The 15,160-nt window shown below is 50.6% G+C and overlaps 1 protein-coding gene across 1 annotated transcript in view; it reads left to right on the top strand.

Annotated features, from left to right (window-relative positions):
- The window catches only part of LOC144673579 (synapsin-2-like), a 322,886-nt gene that overhangs the window by 76,921 nt on the left and 230,805 nt on the right, over nt 1–15,160 (top strand). The window lies entirely within an intron of this gene.

Raw genomic sequence — 15,160 nt, 5'->3', positions numbered from 1 at the left:
TCCCCCTCAAACACTCCCTCTCTCTCTCCATCTCTTCCCCTCACACACTCCCTCTCTCTCTCCTCTCTCCATCTATCTCTCATACACATACTCTCCCCTCTCTCTCACGCACTCCCTCTCCCCATCTTTCTCTCCCTCACACACTCCCTCTCTCTCCATCTCTCTCTCTCTCACACACTCCCTCTCTCTCCATCTCTCTCTCTCTCACACAATCCCTCTCTCTCCATCTATCTCTCGCTCACACACCACCTCTCTCTCTCCATCTCTCTCTCTCACACACATACTCCCTCTTTCTCCATCTCTCTCTCACACACTCCCTCTCTCTCCAGCTCTCTCTCTCACACACACTCCCTCTCTCTCCATCTCTCTCTCACACACTCCCCCTCTCTCCATCTCTCTCTCTCAAACACTCCCTCTCTCTCCAACTCTCTCTCTCACACACTCCCTCTCTCTCCATCTCTCTCTCTCTCTCTCTCTCACACACACACACACACACACTCCCTCTCTCCCCATCTCTCTCTCTCACACACACACACACACACTCCCTCTCTCCATCTCTCTCCCTCACACACACACATACACACTCCCTATCTCTCCATCTCTCGCTCTCTCTCTCTCTCACACACACACACTCCATCTCTCCCCATCTCTCTCTCTCGCACACATTCCCTCTCTCCCCGTCTCTCTGACACACACTCCCTCTCTCCATCTCTCTCTCTCACACACATACACACACACACTCCCTCTCTCCACCTGTCTCTCTCTCTCTCACACAGACTCCCTCTCTCCATCTCTCACACACACACACACACACACTCCCTCTCTCCACCTGTCTCTCTCTCTCACGCACACACACTCCCTTTCTCCATCTCTCTCTCACACACACACATACACACTCCCTATCTCTCCATCTCTCACTCTCTCTCACACACACACACACTCCCTCTCTCCACCTGTCTCTCTATTTCTCACACACACTCCCTCTCTCCATCTCTCTCACACACACACACACTCCCTCTCTCCATCTCTCTCACACACACACACACACACTCCCTCTCTCCATCTCTCTCACACACACACACACTCCCTCTCTCCATCTCTCTCACACACACACATACTCCCTCTCTCCATCTCTCTCACACACACACATACTCCCTCTCTCCATCTCTCTCACACACACACACACACACACTCCCTCTCTCCATCTCTCTCACACACACACACACACACTCCCTCTCTCCACCTGTCTCTCTCTCTATTTCTCACACAGACACACTCCCTCTCTCTCCGTCTCTCACACACACACACACTCCCTTCCTCTCTCTCCCACCACATTTGCGGTCCTGAATTGCGACACCCCAATGGGCAGTCGTTGATGGTTAGGGTGGGGGGGTGGGGGGAGGGGGGTCGAAGGTCAGCCCTTCCTTGTCCAGAGTGGGGTGACAGCTGGGATAGCAGGGGAGAGGGAAACCAGTGTGTGGTGGGGTGGTGGTGGAGGGGGGTGGAGGCTGAGCACAGAGATAGGCCCATCACAAGGGACATTGAAAGGATTGTAACCGCAACCTTCCAGTGAATGACAGTTCGTCAAGAAGTCAGTGACAAGCAGCTGCCTCAGCGATGAGTTCGTCTTTCCCAGAACGAGAAGGACAGACCCAAAAACCACAAGGTTACATTCACCAAACCGCAGCTTTCAGTACCCAACTTTCCCAGCTCCTTAATCAAAAACAACCTGCATACGTCCAACATTCTTAACACAGTAAAAACATCCCCAGGGGCCCTTCACAGAGAGTGTAACTCAGACAGAACCTGACCCCCAGCCTCACGCGCGGATATTATGGACAGGGGAGCGATAGCTCGGTCACAGAGGCCGGGTTTTAAGGAGCGTCTTAAAGGAGAAGAGAGAGAGAGAGAGAGAGAGAGAAGGAGAGAGACACAGAGAGAAGATGAGAGACAGAGAGAGATGGAGAGAGAGAGGCGGAGAGAAAGAGAGAGAGGGAGAGAAAGAGAGAGACGAAGAGAGACAGAGAGAAGATGGAGACAGAAAGAGAGAGAGAGAGAGAGAGAAGGACCGAGAGAGAGACGGAGAGAGACAAAGAGAAAGAGAGAGACAGAGAGAAAAGATGGGGAGAGAGAGAGAGAGAGAGAGAGAGGGCGGCGGAGAGGTTCAGAGAGGGAATTCCAGAGCTCAGGGTCCCCCCCTAGCCAGCTGAAGGCCCGGCCGCCAATGGTGGAGCGATGGGAATCGGGGAAATTGGAAGAGCACAGAGATCTCAGAGGGTTGTAGGAGGTTACAGAGATAGGCAGGGTTGTAGGGGATGGAGGAGGTTACAGAGATAGGGAGGGTTGTAGGGGCTGGAGGAGGTTACAGAGATAGGGAGGGTTGTAGGGGGATGGAGGAGGTTACAGAGATAGGGAGGGTTGTAGGGGATGGAGGAGGTTACAGAGATAGGCAGGGTTGTAGGGGATGGAGGAGGTTACAGAGATAGGGAGGGGTGTAGGGGCTGGAGGAGGTTACAGAGATAGGGAGGGAGTGAGAGCAAGTGATGGGTTGCAAAGGGCAAGAAAAACTTTGTGCGTTAGAACAGTGAAGTTCACATAAGGTTCAAAACCAGTCCTGTGCATCTGGAGAAAATATGGGGGGAGTAAGAGGACGTCCCATCAGATTGTCACAGCCAACAAATCTCTATGGATCATCATGCTGTACCTGTCCTGGGAGTGTTTGATGGGGACAGTGAAGAGGGAGCTTTACTCTGTATCTAAGCCCGTGCTGTACCTATCCTGGGAGTGTTTGATGGGGACGGTGTAGAGGGAGCTTTACTTTGTATCTAACCCCGTGCTATACCTGTCCTGGGAGTGTTTGATGGGGACGGTGTAGAGGGAGCTTTACTCTGTATCTAACCCCGTGCTGTAGCTGTCCTGGGAGTGTTTGATGGAGACAGTATAGAGGGAACTTTACTCTGTATCTAACCCCGTGCTGTACCTGTCCTGGGAGTGTTTGATGCGGACAGTGTAGAGGGAACTTTACTCTGTATCTAACCCCGTGCTGTACCTGTCCTGGGAGTGATTGATGGGGACAGTGTAGAGGGAGCTTTACTCTGTATCTAACCCCGTGCCGTACCTGTCCTGGGAATGTTTAATGGGGGCGGTGTAGAGGGAGGTTTACTCTGTATCTAACCCCGTGCCGTAGCTGTCCTGGGAGTGTTTGATGGGGACAGTGTAGAGGGAGCTTTACTCTGTATCTAACCCCGTGCTGTACCTGTCCTGCGAGTTTTTGATGGGGACAGTGTAGAGGGAGCTTTACTCTGTATCTAACCCCGTGCTGTAGCTGTCCTGGGAGTGTTTGATGGAGACAGTATAGAGGGAACTTTACTCTGTCTCTAACCCCGTGCTGTACATGTCCTGGGAGTGTTTGATGGGGACAGTGTAGAGGGAGCTTTACTCTGTATCTAACCATGTGCTGTACCTGTCCTGGGAGTTTTTGATGGGGACAGTGAACAGGGAGCTTTACTCTGTCTCTAACCCCGTTCTTTACCTGTCCTGGGAGTGTTTGATGGGGACAGTGTAGAGGGAGCTTTACTCTGTATCTAATCCCGTGCTGTACCAGTCCTGGGAGTGTTTGATGGGGACAGTGTAGCGGGATCTTTACTCTGTATCTAACCCCGTGCTGTACCTGTCCTGGGAGTGTTTGATGGGGAGAGTGTAGAGGGAATTTTACCCTGTATCTAACCCCGTGCTGTACATGTCCCGGGAGTTTTTGATGGAGACAGTGAAGAGGGAGCATTACTCTATCTCTAACGCCGTGCTTTACCTGTCCAGGGAGTGTTTGATGGGGACAGTGTACAGGGAGCATTACTCTGTATCTAACCCCGTGCTGTACCTGTCCTGGGAGAGTTTGATGGGGACAGTGTAGCGGGAGCTTTACTCTGTATCTAACCCCGTGCTGTACCTGTCCTAGTAGTGTTTAATGGATGCGGTGTAGAGGGAGCTTTACTCTGTATCTAAACCTGTGCTGTACCTGTCCCGGGAGTTTTTGATGGGGACAGTGAAGAGGGAGCATTACTCTGTATCTAACCCCGTGCTTTACCTGTCCTGGGAGTGTTTGATGGGGACGGTGTAGACGGAGCTTTACTCTGTATCTAACCCCGTGCTGTATCTGTCCTGGGAGTGTTTGATGGAGACAGTGCAGAGGGAGCTTTACTCTGTATCTAACCCCGTGCTGTACGTGTTCTGGGAGTGTTTGATGGGGACAGTGTAGAGGGAGCTTTACTCTGTATCTAAACCTGTGCTGTCCCTGTCTTGGGAGTGTTTGATGGGGACGGTGTAGAGGGAGCTTTAATCTGTATCTACCACCGTGCTGTACCTGTCCTGGGAGTGTTCGATGGGGACAGTTAAGATGGAGCTTTACTCTGTATATAACCACGTGCTGTACCTGTCCTGGGAGTGTTTGATGGGGACGGAGTTGAGGGAATTTTACTCTGTATCTAACCCCGTGCCATACCTGTCCTGGGAGTGTTTGATGGGGACGGTGTAGAATGAGCTTTACTCTTTATCTAACCACATGCTGTACCTGTCCTGGGAGTGTTTGATGGGGACAGTGTAGAGGGAGCTTTACTCTGTATCTAACCCTGTGCTGTACCTGTCGCGGGAGTTTTTGATGGGGACAGTGTAAAGTGAGCTTTACTCTGTATCTAACCCCGTGCTGTACCTGTCCTGGGAGTGTTTGATGGGGACAGTGTAGAGGGAGCTTTACTCTGTATCTAACCCCGTGCTGTACCTGTCCTGGGAGTGTTTGATGGGAACGGTGTAGAGGGAGCTTAATTCTGTATCTAACACTGTGCTGTACCTGCCCTGGGAGCGTTTGATGGGGACAGTCTAGAGGGAGCTTTATTCTGTATCTAACACTGTGCTGTAACTGCCCTGGGAGTGTTTGATGGGAACGGTGTAGAGGGTGCTTTACCCTGTATCTAACCCCGTGCTTTACCTGTCCTGGGAGTGTTTGATGGGGACAGTGTAGAGGGAACTTTACTCTGTATCTATCCCCGTGCTGTACCTGTCCTGGGAGTGTCTGATGGGGACAGTGTAGAGGGAACTTTACTCTGTATCTATTCCCGTGCTGTACCTGTCCTGGGAGTTTTAGATGGGGACATTGTAGTGGGAGTTTAATCTGTGTCTAACGCCGTGCTGTACCCACTGTTATTCCAAGAAATGTTCACCTCACTGTACCCTCACTGTTGTGACATAGGAGGTGCGACGTCAAAGTTAGATTGCGCGCAGCAAGATTTCACAAGAAGAAACAAGATAATTTTCGGAGATTGTCTCTGTTTCTCCTTAAGCTGTTTGTGGGATAAATATTGACCTGTGAACTACCGTTCAGTGTCTGTCCCTTCTCTCCCAACTCTGCTCCAGATCTTGGACTCAGTTCATATATCTCCTTAGGCTGCAGACGGGAGGGAGGCTTTCACGTTTAGAGGGAGCTTTACTCTGTATCTAACCCCGTGCTGTACCTGTCCTGGGAGTGTTTGATAGGAAAAGTGTAGAGGCAGTTTTACTCAGTATCTAACCCCTTGCTGTACCTGACCTGGGAGTGTTTGATGGGGACAGTGTAGAGGGAGCTTTACTCTGTGTCTCACCCTGTGCTGTACCCGTCCTGGGAGTGTTTGATGGGGACGGTGTAGAGGGAGCTTTACTCTGTATCTAACCCCGTGCTGTACCTGTCCTGGGAGTGTTTGATAGGAAAAGTGTAGAGGCAGTTTTACTCAGTATCTAACCCCTTGCTGTACCTGACCTGGGAGTGTTTGATGGGGACAGTGTAGAGGGAGCTTCACTCTGTATCTAACCGCGTGCTGCACCAGTCCTGGGAGTGTTTGATGGGGACAGTGTAGAGGGAATTTTATCCTGTATCTAACCCCGTGCTGTATCTGTCCTGGGAGTGTTTGATGGGGACGGTGTAGAGGGAGCTTTACTTTGTATCTAACCCCGTGCTATACCTGTCCTGGGAGTGTTTGATGGGGACGGTGTAGAGGGAGCTTTACTCTGTATCAAACCCCGTGCTGTAGCTGTCCTGGGAGTGTTTGATGGAGACAGTATAGAGGGAACTTTACTCTGTATCTAACCCCGTGCTGTACCTGTCCTGGGAGTGTTTGATGGGGACAGTGTAGAGGGAACTTTACTCTGTATCTAACCCCGTGCTGTTACTGTCCTGGGAGTGATTGATGGGGACAGTGTAGAGGGAGCTTTACTCTCTATCTAACCCCGTGCCGTACCTGTCCTGGGAATGTTTAATGGGGGCGGTGTAGAGGGAGCTTTACTCTGTATCTAACCCCGTGCTGTACCTGTCCTGGGAGTTTTTGATGGGGACAGTGAACAGGGAGCTTTACTCTGTCTCTAACCCCGTTCTTTACCTGTCCTGGGAGTGTTTGATGGGGACAGTGTAGAGGGAGCTTTACTCTGTATCTAACCATGTGCTGTACCTGTCCTGGGAGTTTTTGATGGAGACAGTGAACAGGGAGCTTTACTCTGTCTCTAACCCCGTTCTTTACCTGTCCTGGGAGTGTTTGATGGGGACAGTGTAGAGGGAGCTTTACTCTGTATCTAATCCCGTGCTGTACCTGTCCTGGGAGTGTTTGATGGGGACAGTGTAGCGGGATCTTTACTCTGTATCTAACCCCGTGCTGTACCTGTCCTGGGAGTGTTTGATGGGGAGAGTGTAGAGGGAATTTTACCCTGTATCTAACCCCGTGCTGTACCTGTCCCGGGAGTTTTTGATGTAGACAGTGAAGAGGGAGCATTACTCTATCTCTAACGCCGTGCTTTACCTGTCCAGGGAGTGTTTGATGGGGACAGTGTTGAGGGAGCTTTACTCTGTATCTAACCCCGTGCTGTACCTGTCCCGGGAGTTTTTGATGGAGACAGTGAAGAGGGAGCATTACTCTATCTCCAACGCCGTGCTTTACCTGTCCAGGGAGTGTTTGATGGGGACAGTGTAGAGGGAGCTTTACTCTGTTTCTAACCCCGTGCTGTACCTGTCCTAGTAGTGTTTAATGGATGCGGTGTAGAGGGAGCTTTACTCTGTATCTAAACCTGTGCTGTACCTGTCCCGGGAGTTTTTGATGGGGACAGTGAAGAGGGAGCATTACTCTGTATCTAACCCCGTTCTTTACCTGTCCTGGGAGTGTTTGATGGGGACGGTGTAGACGGAGCTTTACTCTGTATCTAACCCCGTGCTGTATCTGTCCTGGGAGTGTTTGATGGAGACAGTGCAGAGGGAGCTTTACTCTGTATCTAACCCCGTGCTGTACGTGTTCTGGGAGTGTTTGATGGGGACAGTGCAGAGGGAGGTTTACTCTGTATCTAAACCTGTGCTGTACCTGTCTTGGGAGTGTTTGATGGGGACGGTGTAGAGGGAGCTTTAATCTGTATCTACCACCGTGCTGTAGCTGTCCTGGGAGTGTTTGATGGAGACAGTATAGAGGGAACTTTACTCTGTCTCTAACCCCGTGCTGTACATGTCCTGGGAGTGTTTGATGGGGACAGTGTAGAGGGAGCTTTACTCTGTATCTAACCATGTGCTGTACCTGTCCTGGGAGTTTTTGATGGGGACAGTGAACAGGGAGCTTTACTCTGTCTCTAACCCCGTTCTTTACCTGTCCTGGGAGTGTTTGATGGGGACAGTGTAGAGGGAGCTTTACTCTGTATCTAATCCCGTGCTGTACCAGTCCTGGGAGTGTTTGATGGGGACAGTGTAGCGGGATCATTACTCTGTATCTAACCCCGTGCTGTACCTGTCCTGGGAGTGTTTGATGGGGAGAGTGTAGAGGGAATTTTACCCTGTATCTAACCCCGTGCTGTACCTGTCCCGGGAGTTTTTGATGGAGACAGTGAAGAGGGAGCATTACTCTATCTCTAACGCCGTGCTTTAACTGTCCAGGGAGTGTTTGATGGGGACAGTGTACAGGGAGCATTACTCTGTATCTAACCCCGTGCTGTACCTGTCCTGGGAGAGTTTGATGGGGACAGTGTAGCGGGAGCTTTACTCTGTATCTAACCCCGTACCGTACCTGTCCTGGGAGTGTTTGATGGGTACAGTGTTGAGGGAGCTTTACTCTGTATCTAACCCTGTGCTGTACCTGTCCTGGGAGTGTTTGATGGGGACGGTGTAGAGGGAGCTTTACTCTGTATCTAACCCCGTACCGTACCTGTCCTGGGAGTGTTTGATGGGGACGGTGTAGAGGGAGCTTTACTTTGTATCTAACCCCGTGCTATACCTGTCCTGGGAGTGTTTGATGGGGACGGTGTAGAGGGAGCTTTACTCTGTATCTAACCCCGTGCTGTAGCTGTCCTGGGAGTGTTTGATGGAGACAGTATAGAGGGAACTTTACTCTGTATCTAACCCCGTGCTGTACCTGTCCTGGGAGTGTTTGATGGGGACAGTGTAGAGGGAACTTTACTCTGTATCTAACCCCGTGCTGTACCTGTCCTGGGAGTGATTGATGGGGACAGTGTAGAGGGAGCTTTACTCTGTATCTAACCCCGTGCCGTACCTGTCCTGGGAATGTTTAATGGGGGCGGTGTAGAGGGAGCTTTACTCTGTCTCTAACCCCGTGCTGTACATGTCCTGGGAGTGTTTGATTCGGACAGTGTAGAGGGAGCTTTACTCTGTATCTCACCCCGTGCTGTACCTGTCCTGGGGGTTTTTGATGGGGACAGTGTAGAGGGAGCTTTACTCTGTATCTAACCATGTGCTGTACCTGTCCTGGGAGTTTTTGATGGGGACAGTGAACAGGGAGCTTTACTCTGTCTCTAACCCCGTTCTTTACCTGTCCTGGGAGTGTTTGATGGGGACAGTGTAGAGGGAGCTTTACTCTGTATCTAATCCCGTGCTGTACCAGTCCTGGGAGTGTTTGATGGGGACAGTGTAGCGGGATCCTTACTCTGTATCTAACCCCGTGCTGTATCTGTCCTGGGAGTGTTTGATGGGGAGAGTGTAGAGGGAATTTTACCCTGTATCTAACCCCGTGCTGTACCTGTCACGGGAGTTTTTGATGGAGACAGTGAAGAGGGAGCATTACTCTATCTCTAACGCCGTGCTTTACCTGTCCAGGGAGTGTTTGATGGGGACAGTGTTGAGGGAGCTTTACTCTGTATCTAACCCCGTGCTGTACCTGTCCCGGGAGTTTTTGATGGAGACAGTGAAGAGGGAGCATTACTCTATCTCTAACGCCGTGCTTTACCTGTCCAGGGAGTGTTTGATGGGGACAGTGTAGAGGGAGCTTTACTCTGTATCTAACCCCGTGCTGTACCTGTCCTAGTAGTGTTTAATGGATGCGGTGTAGAGGGAGCTTTACTCTGTATCTAAACCTGTGCTGTACCTGTCCCGGGAGTTTTTGATGGGGACAGTGAAGAGGGAGCATTACTCTGTATCTAACCCCGTGCTTTACCTGTCCTGGGAGTGTTTGATGGGGACGGTGTAGACGGAGCTTTACTCTGTATCTAACCCCGTGCTGTATCTGTCCTGGGAGTGTTTGATGGAGACAGTGCAGAGGGAGCTTTACTCTGTATCTAACCCCGTGCTGTACGTGTTCTGGGAGTGTTTGATGGGGACAGTGTAGAGGGAGCTTTACTCTGTATCTAAACCTGTGCTGTACCTGTCTTGGGAGTGTTTGATGGGGACGGTGTAGAGGGAGCTTTAATCTGTATCTACCACCGTGCTGTACCTGTCCTGGGAGTGTTCGATGGGGACAGTTTAGATGGAGCTTTACTCTGTATATAACCCCGTGCTGTACCTGTCCTGGGAGTGTTTGATGGGGACGGTGTTGAGGGAATTTTACTCTGTATCTAACCCCGTGCCATACCTGTCCTGGGAGTGTTTGATGAGGACGGTGTAGAGGAAGCTTTAGTCTGTATCTAACCCCGTGCTTTACCAGTCCTGGGAGTGTTTGATGGGGACGGTGTAGAGGGAGCTTTACTCTCTATCTAACAATGTGCTGTACCTGTCCTGGGAATGTTTGATTGGGACTGTGTAGAGGGAGCTTTAATCTGTATCTTACAACGTGCTGTACCTGTCCTGGGTGTGTTTGATGGGGACGGTGTAGAATGAGCTTTACTCTGTATCTAACCCCGTGCTGTACCTGTCCTGGGAGTGTTTGATGGGGACAGTGTAGAGGGAGCTTTACTCTGTATCTAACCCCGTGCTGTACCTGCCCTGGGAGTGTTTGATGGGGACGGTGTAGAGGGAGCTTTACTCTGTATCTAACCCCGTGCTGTACCTGTCCTGGGAGTGTTTGATGGGGACGGTGTAGAGGGAGCTTTACTCTGTATCTAACCCCGTGCTGTACCTGTCCTGGGAGTGTTTGATAGGAAAAGTTTAGAGGGAGTTTTACTCTGTATCTAACCCCGTGCTGTACCTGTCCTGGGAGTGTTTGATGGGGACAGTGTAGAGGGAGCTTTACTCTGTGTCTCACCCCATGTTGTACCTGTCCTGGGAGTCTTTGATGCGGACGGTGTAGAGGGAGATTTACCATGTATCTATCCCCGTGCTGTACATGTCCTGGGAGTGTTTGATTGGGACAGTGTAGAGGGAGCTTCACTCTGTATCTTACCCTGTGCTGTACCTGTCCTGAGAGTTTTTGATGGGGACAGTGAAGAGGGAGATTTACTCTGTCTCTAACCCCGTTCTTTACCAGTCCTGAGATTGTTTGATGTGGACAGTGTAGAGGGAGCTTTACTCTGTATCTAATCCCGTGCTGTACCTGTCCTGGGAGTGTTTGATAGGAAAAGTGTAGAGGCAGTTTTACTCAGTATCTAACCCCTTGCTGTACCTGACCTGGGAGTGTTTGATGGGGACAGTGTAGAGGGAGCTTCACTCTGTATCTAACCGCGTGCTGCACCAGTCCTGCGAGTGTTTGATGGGGACAGTGTAGAGGGAAATTTATTCTGTATCTAACCCCCTGCTGTACCAGTCCTGGGAGTGTTTGATGGGGACAGTGTAGCGGGAGCTTTACTCTGTATCTAACCCCGTGCTGTACCTGTTCCGGGAGTGTATGATGGGGAGAGTGTAGAGGGAATTTTATCCTGTATCTAACCCCGTGTTGTTTCTGCCCTGGGAGTGTTTGATGGTGACGGTGTAGAGGGAGCTTTACTCTGTGTCTCACCCCGTGCTGTACCAGTCCTGGGAGTGTTTGATGGGGACAGTGAAGAGGGAGCTTTACTCTATATCTAACCGCGTGCTGCACCAGTCCTGGGAGTGTTTGATGGGGACAGTGTAGAGGGAAATTTATTCTGTATCTAACCCCCTGCTGTACCAGTCCTGGGAGTGTTTGATGGGGACAGTGTAGCGGGAGCTTTACTCTGTATCTAACCCCGTGCTGTACATGTTCAGGGAATGTATGATGGGGAGAGTGTAGAGGGAATTTTATCCTGTATCTAACCCCGTGCTGTACCTGTCCTGGGAGTGTTTGATGGGGACAGTGTAGAGGGAGCTTTACTCTGTATCTAACCCCGTGCTGTACCTGTCCCGGGAGTGTTTGATGGGGACAGTGTAGAGGGTGCTTTACTCTGTATCTAGCACCGTGCTGTACCTGTCCTGGGACTGTTTGATGGGGACTGTGTAGAGGGAGCTTTACCATGTATCTAACCCCGTGCTGTACATGTCCTGGGAGTGTTTGATGGGGACAGTGTAGAGGGAGCTTTACTCTGTATCTAACCCCGTGCTGTACCTGCCCTGGGAGTGTTTGATGGGGACGGTGTAGAGGGAGCTTAACTCTGTATCTAACCCCGTGCTGTACCTGTCCTGGGAGTGTTTGATGGGGACAGTGTAGAGGGAGCTTTACTCTGTGTCTCACCCCTTGTTGTACCTGTCCTGGGAGTGTTTGATGCGGACGGTGTAGAGGGAGATTTACCATGTATCTATCCCCGTGCTGTACATGTCCTGGGAGTGTTTGATTTGGACAGTGTAGAGGGAGCTTCACTCTGTATCTAACCCTGTGCTGTACCTGTCCTGAGAGTTTTTGATGGGGACAGTGAAGAGGGAGATTTACTCTGTCTCTAACCCCGTTCTTTACCAGTCCTGAGATTGTTTGATGTGGACAGTGTAGAGGGAGCTTTACTCTGTATCTAACCCCGTGCTGCACCAATCCTGGGAGTGTTTGATGGGGACAGTGTAGAGGGAGACTTACCCTCTAGCTAACCCCGTGCTGCACCAGTCCTGGGAGTGTTTGATGGGGACAGTGTAGAGGGAATTTTATTCTGTATCTAACCCCCTGCTGTACCAGTCCTGTGAGTGTTTGATGGGGACAGTGTAGAGGGAGCATTACTCTGTATCTAACCCCGTACTGTACCTGTCCTGGGAGTGTTTGATGGGGACAGTGTAGAGGGAGCTTTACTCTGTATCTAACCCCATGCTGTACCTGTCCTGAGACTGTTTGATGGGGACAGTGTAGAGGGAGCATTACTCTGTATCTAATCCCGTACTGTACCAGTCCTGGGACTGTTTGATTGGGAAAGTGTAGAGGGAATTTTACCCTGTATCTAACCCCGTGCTGTACCTGTCCTGGGAGTGTTTGAAGGGGAGAGTGTAGAGGGAATTTTACCCTGTATCTAACGCCGTGCTGTATCTGTCCCGGGAGTGTTTGATGGGGACAGTGTAGATGGAACATTACTCTGCATCTAACCCCGTGCTGTACCTGTCCTGGGAGTGTCTGATGGGGACAGTGTAGAGGGAGCTTTACTCTGCATCTAACCCCGTGCCGTTCCTGTCCTGGGAGTGTTTGATGGGGACAGCGCAGAGGGAGCTTTATTCTGTATCTAACACTGTGCTGAACCTGCCCTGGGAGTGTTTGATGGGGATGGTGTCGTGGGAGCTTTACTCTGTATCTAACCCCGTGTTTTACCTGTCCTGGGAGTGTTTGATGGGGACAGTGTAAAGGGAACTTTACTCTGTATCTATACCCGTGCTGTACCTGTCCTGGGAGTGTTAGATGGGGACAGTGTAGAGGGAGCTTTACTCTGCATCTAACCCCGTGCTGTACCTGTCCTGGGAGTGTTTGATGGGGACAGTGTAGAGGGAGCTTTATTCTGTATCTAACACTGTGCTGTACCTGCCCTGGGAGTGTTTGATGGGGATGGTGTAGAGGGAGCGTTATTCTGTATCTAACACTGTGCTGTACCTGCCCTGGGAGTTTTTGATGGCAATGGTGTAGAGGGAGCTTTACCCTGTATCTAACGCCATGCTTTACCTGTCCTGGGAGTGTTTGATGGGGACAGTGTAGAGGGAGCTTTACCCTGCATCTAACCCCGTGCTGTACCTGTCCTGGGAGTGTTTGATGGGGACAATGTAGTGGGAGTTTAATCTTTGACTAACTCCGTGCTGTACCCACTGTTATTCCAAGAAAAGTTTACCTCACTGTACCCTCACTGTTGTGACATAGGAGGTCCAACGGCTAAGTTAGATTGCGCGCAGCAAGATTTCACAAGAAGAAACAAGATAATTTTCGGAGATTGTCTCTGTTTCTCCTTAAGCTGTTTGTAGGGTAAATATTGACCTGGGAACTTCCGTTCAGTCCCTGTCCCTTCTCTCCCAACTCTTCTCCAGGTCTTGGACTCAGTTCATATATCTCCTTAGGCTGCAGACCGGAGGGTGGCTTTCACGTTTAGAGGGAGCCTTACTCTGCATCTAACCCCGTGCTGTACCTGTCCTGGGAGTGTTTGAAGGGGACAGTGTAGAGGGAGCTTTACTCTGTATCTCACCCCGTGCTGTACCTGTCCTGGGAGTGTTTGATGGGGACGGTGTAGAGGGAGCTTTACTCTGTATCTAACCCCGTTCTTTACCAGTCCTGAGAGTGTTTGATGTGGACAGTGTAGAGGGAGCTTTACTCTGTATCTAACCCCGTGCTGCACCAGTCCTGGGAGTGTTTGATGGGGACGGTGTAGAGGGAACTTTATTCTGTACCTAACCCCCTGCTGTACCAGTCCTGGGATTGTTTGATGAGGACAGTGCAGCGGGAGCTTTACTCTGTATCTAACCACATGCTGTACTTGTCCTGGGAGTGTTTGATTGGGACAGTGTAGAGGGAGCTTTTCTCTGTATCTAACCACATGCTGTACCTGTCCTGGTAGTGTTTGATGGGGACAGTGTAGAGGGAATTTTACCCCGTATCTAACCCCGTGCTGTACCTGACCTGGGAGTTTTTGATGGGGACAGTGTAGAGGGAACTTTTCTATGTATCTAAGCCCGTGCTGTACGAGTCCTGGGAGTGTTTGATGGGGACAGTGTAGAGGGAGCTTTATTCTGTATCTAACCCCGTTCTTTACCAGTCCTGAGAGTGTTTGATGTGGACAGTGTAGAGGGAGCTTTACTCTGTATCTAACCCCGTGCTGCACCAGTCCTGGGAGTGTTTGATGGGGACGGTGTAGAGGGAACTTTATTCTGTACCTAACCCCCTGCTGTACCAGTCCTGGGATTGTTTGATGAGGACAGTGCAGCGGGAGCTTTACTCTGTATCTAACCACATGCTGTACTTTTCCTGGGAGTGTTTGATGGGGACAGTGTAGAGGGAGCTTTTCTCTGTATCTAACAACATGCTGTACCTGTCCTGGTAGTGTTTGATGGGGACAGTGTAGAGGGAATTTTAACCCGTATCTAACCCCGTGCTGTACCTGACCTGGGAGTTTTTGATGGGGACAGTGTAGAGGGAACTTTTCTATGTATCTAACCCCGTGCTGTACGAGTCCTGGGAGTGTTTGATGGGGACAGTGTAGAGGGAGCTTTATTCTGTATCGAACCCCGTGCGGTACCTGTCCAGGGAGTGTTTGATGGGGACAGTGTAGAGGGAGCTTCACTCTGTATCTAACCCCGTGCTGTACGAGTACTGGGAGTGTTTGTTGGGTCAGTGTAGAGGGAGCTTTATTCTGTATCTAACCCCGTGCTGTACCTGTCCAGGGAGTGTTTGATGGGGACAGTGTAGAGGGAGCTTTACTCTGTTCTAAACACGTGCTCTAACTGTCCTGGGAGTTTTTGATGGGGGACAGTGTAGAGGGAGGTTTACTCTGTATTTAACCCCGTGCTGTCCGTGTCCTGGGAGTGTTTGATGGGGACAGTGTAGATGGAGCTTTATTGTGTATCTAACCCAGTGCAGTACCGGTACTGGCAATGTTTGATGGGGAG

This window comes from Cetorhinus maximus, unplaced genomic scaffold (assembly GCF_964194155.1).
Source record: "Cetorhinus maximus unplaced genomic scaffold, sCetMax3.hap1.1 HAP1_SCAFFOLD_389, whole genome shotgun sequence".
In the NCBI taxonomy this organism is placed as follows: domain Eukaryota; kingdom Metazoa; phylum Chordata; class Chondrichthyes; order Lamniformes; family Cetorhinidae; genus Cetorhinus; species Cetorhinus maximus.
Note: the sequence above shows the minus strand (reverse complement) of the source record. Positions and strands in the feature narration are given on the sequence as shown.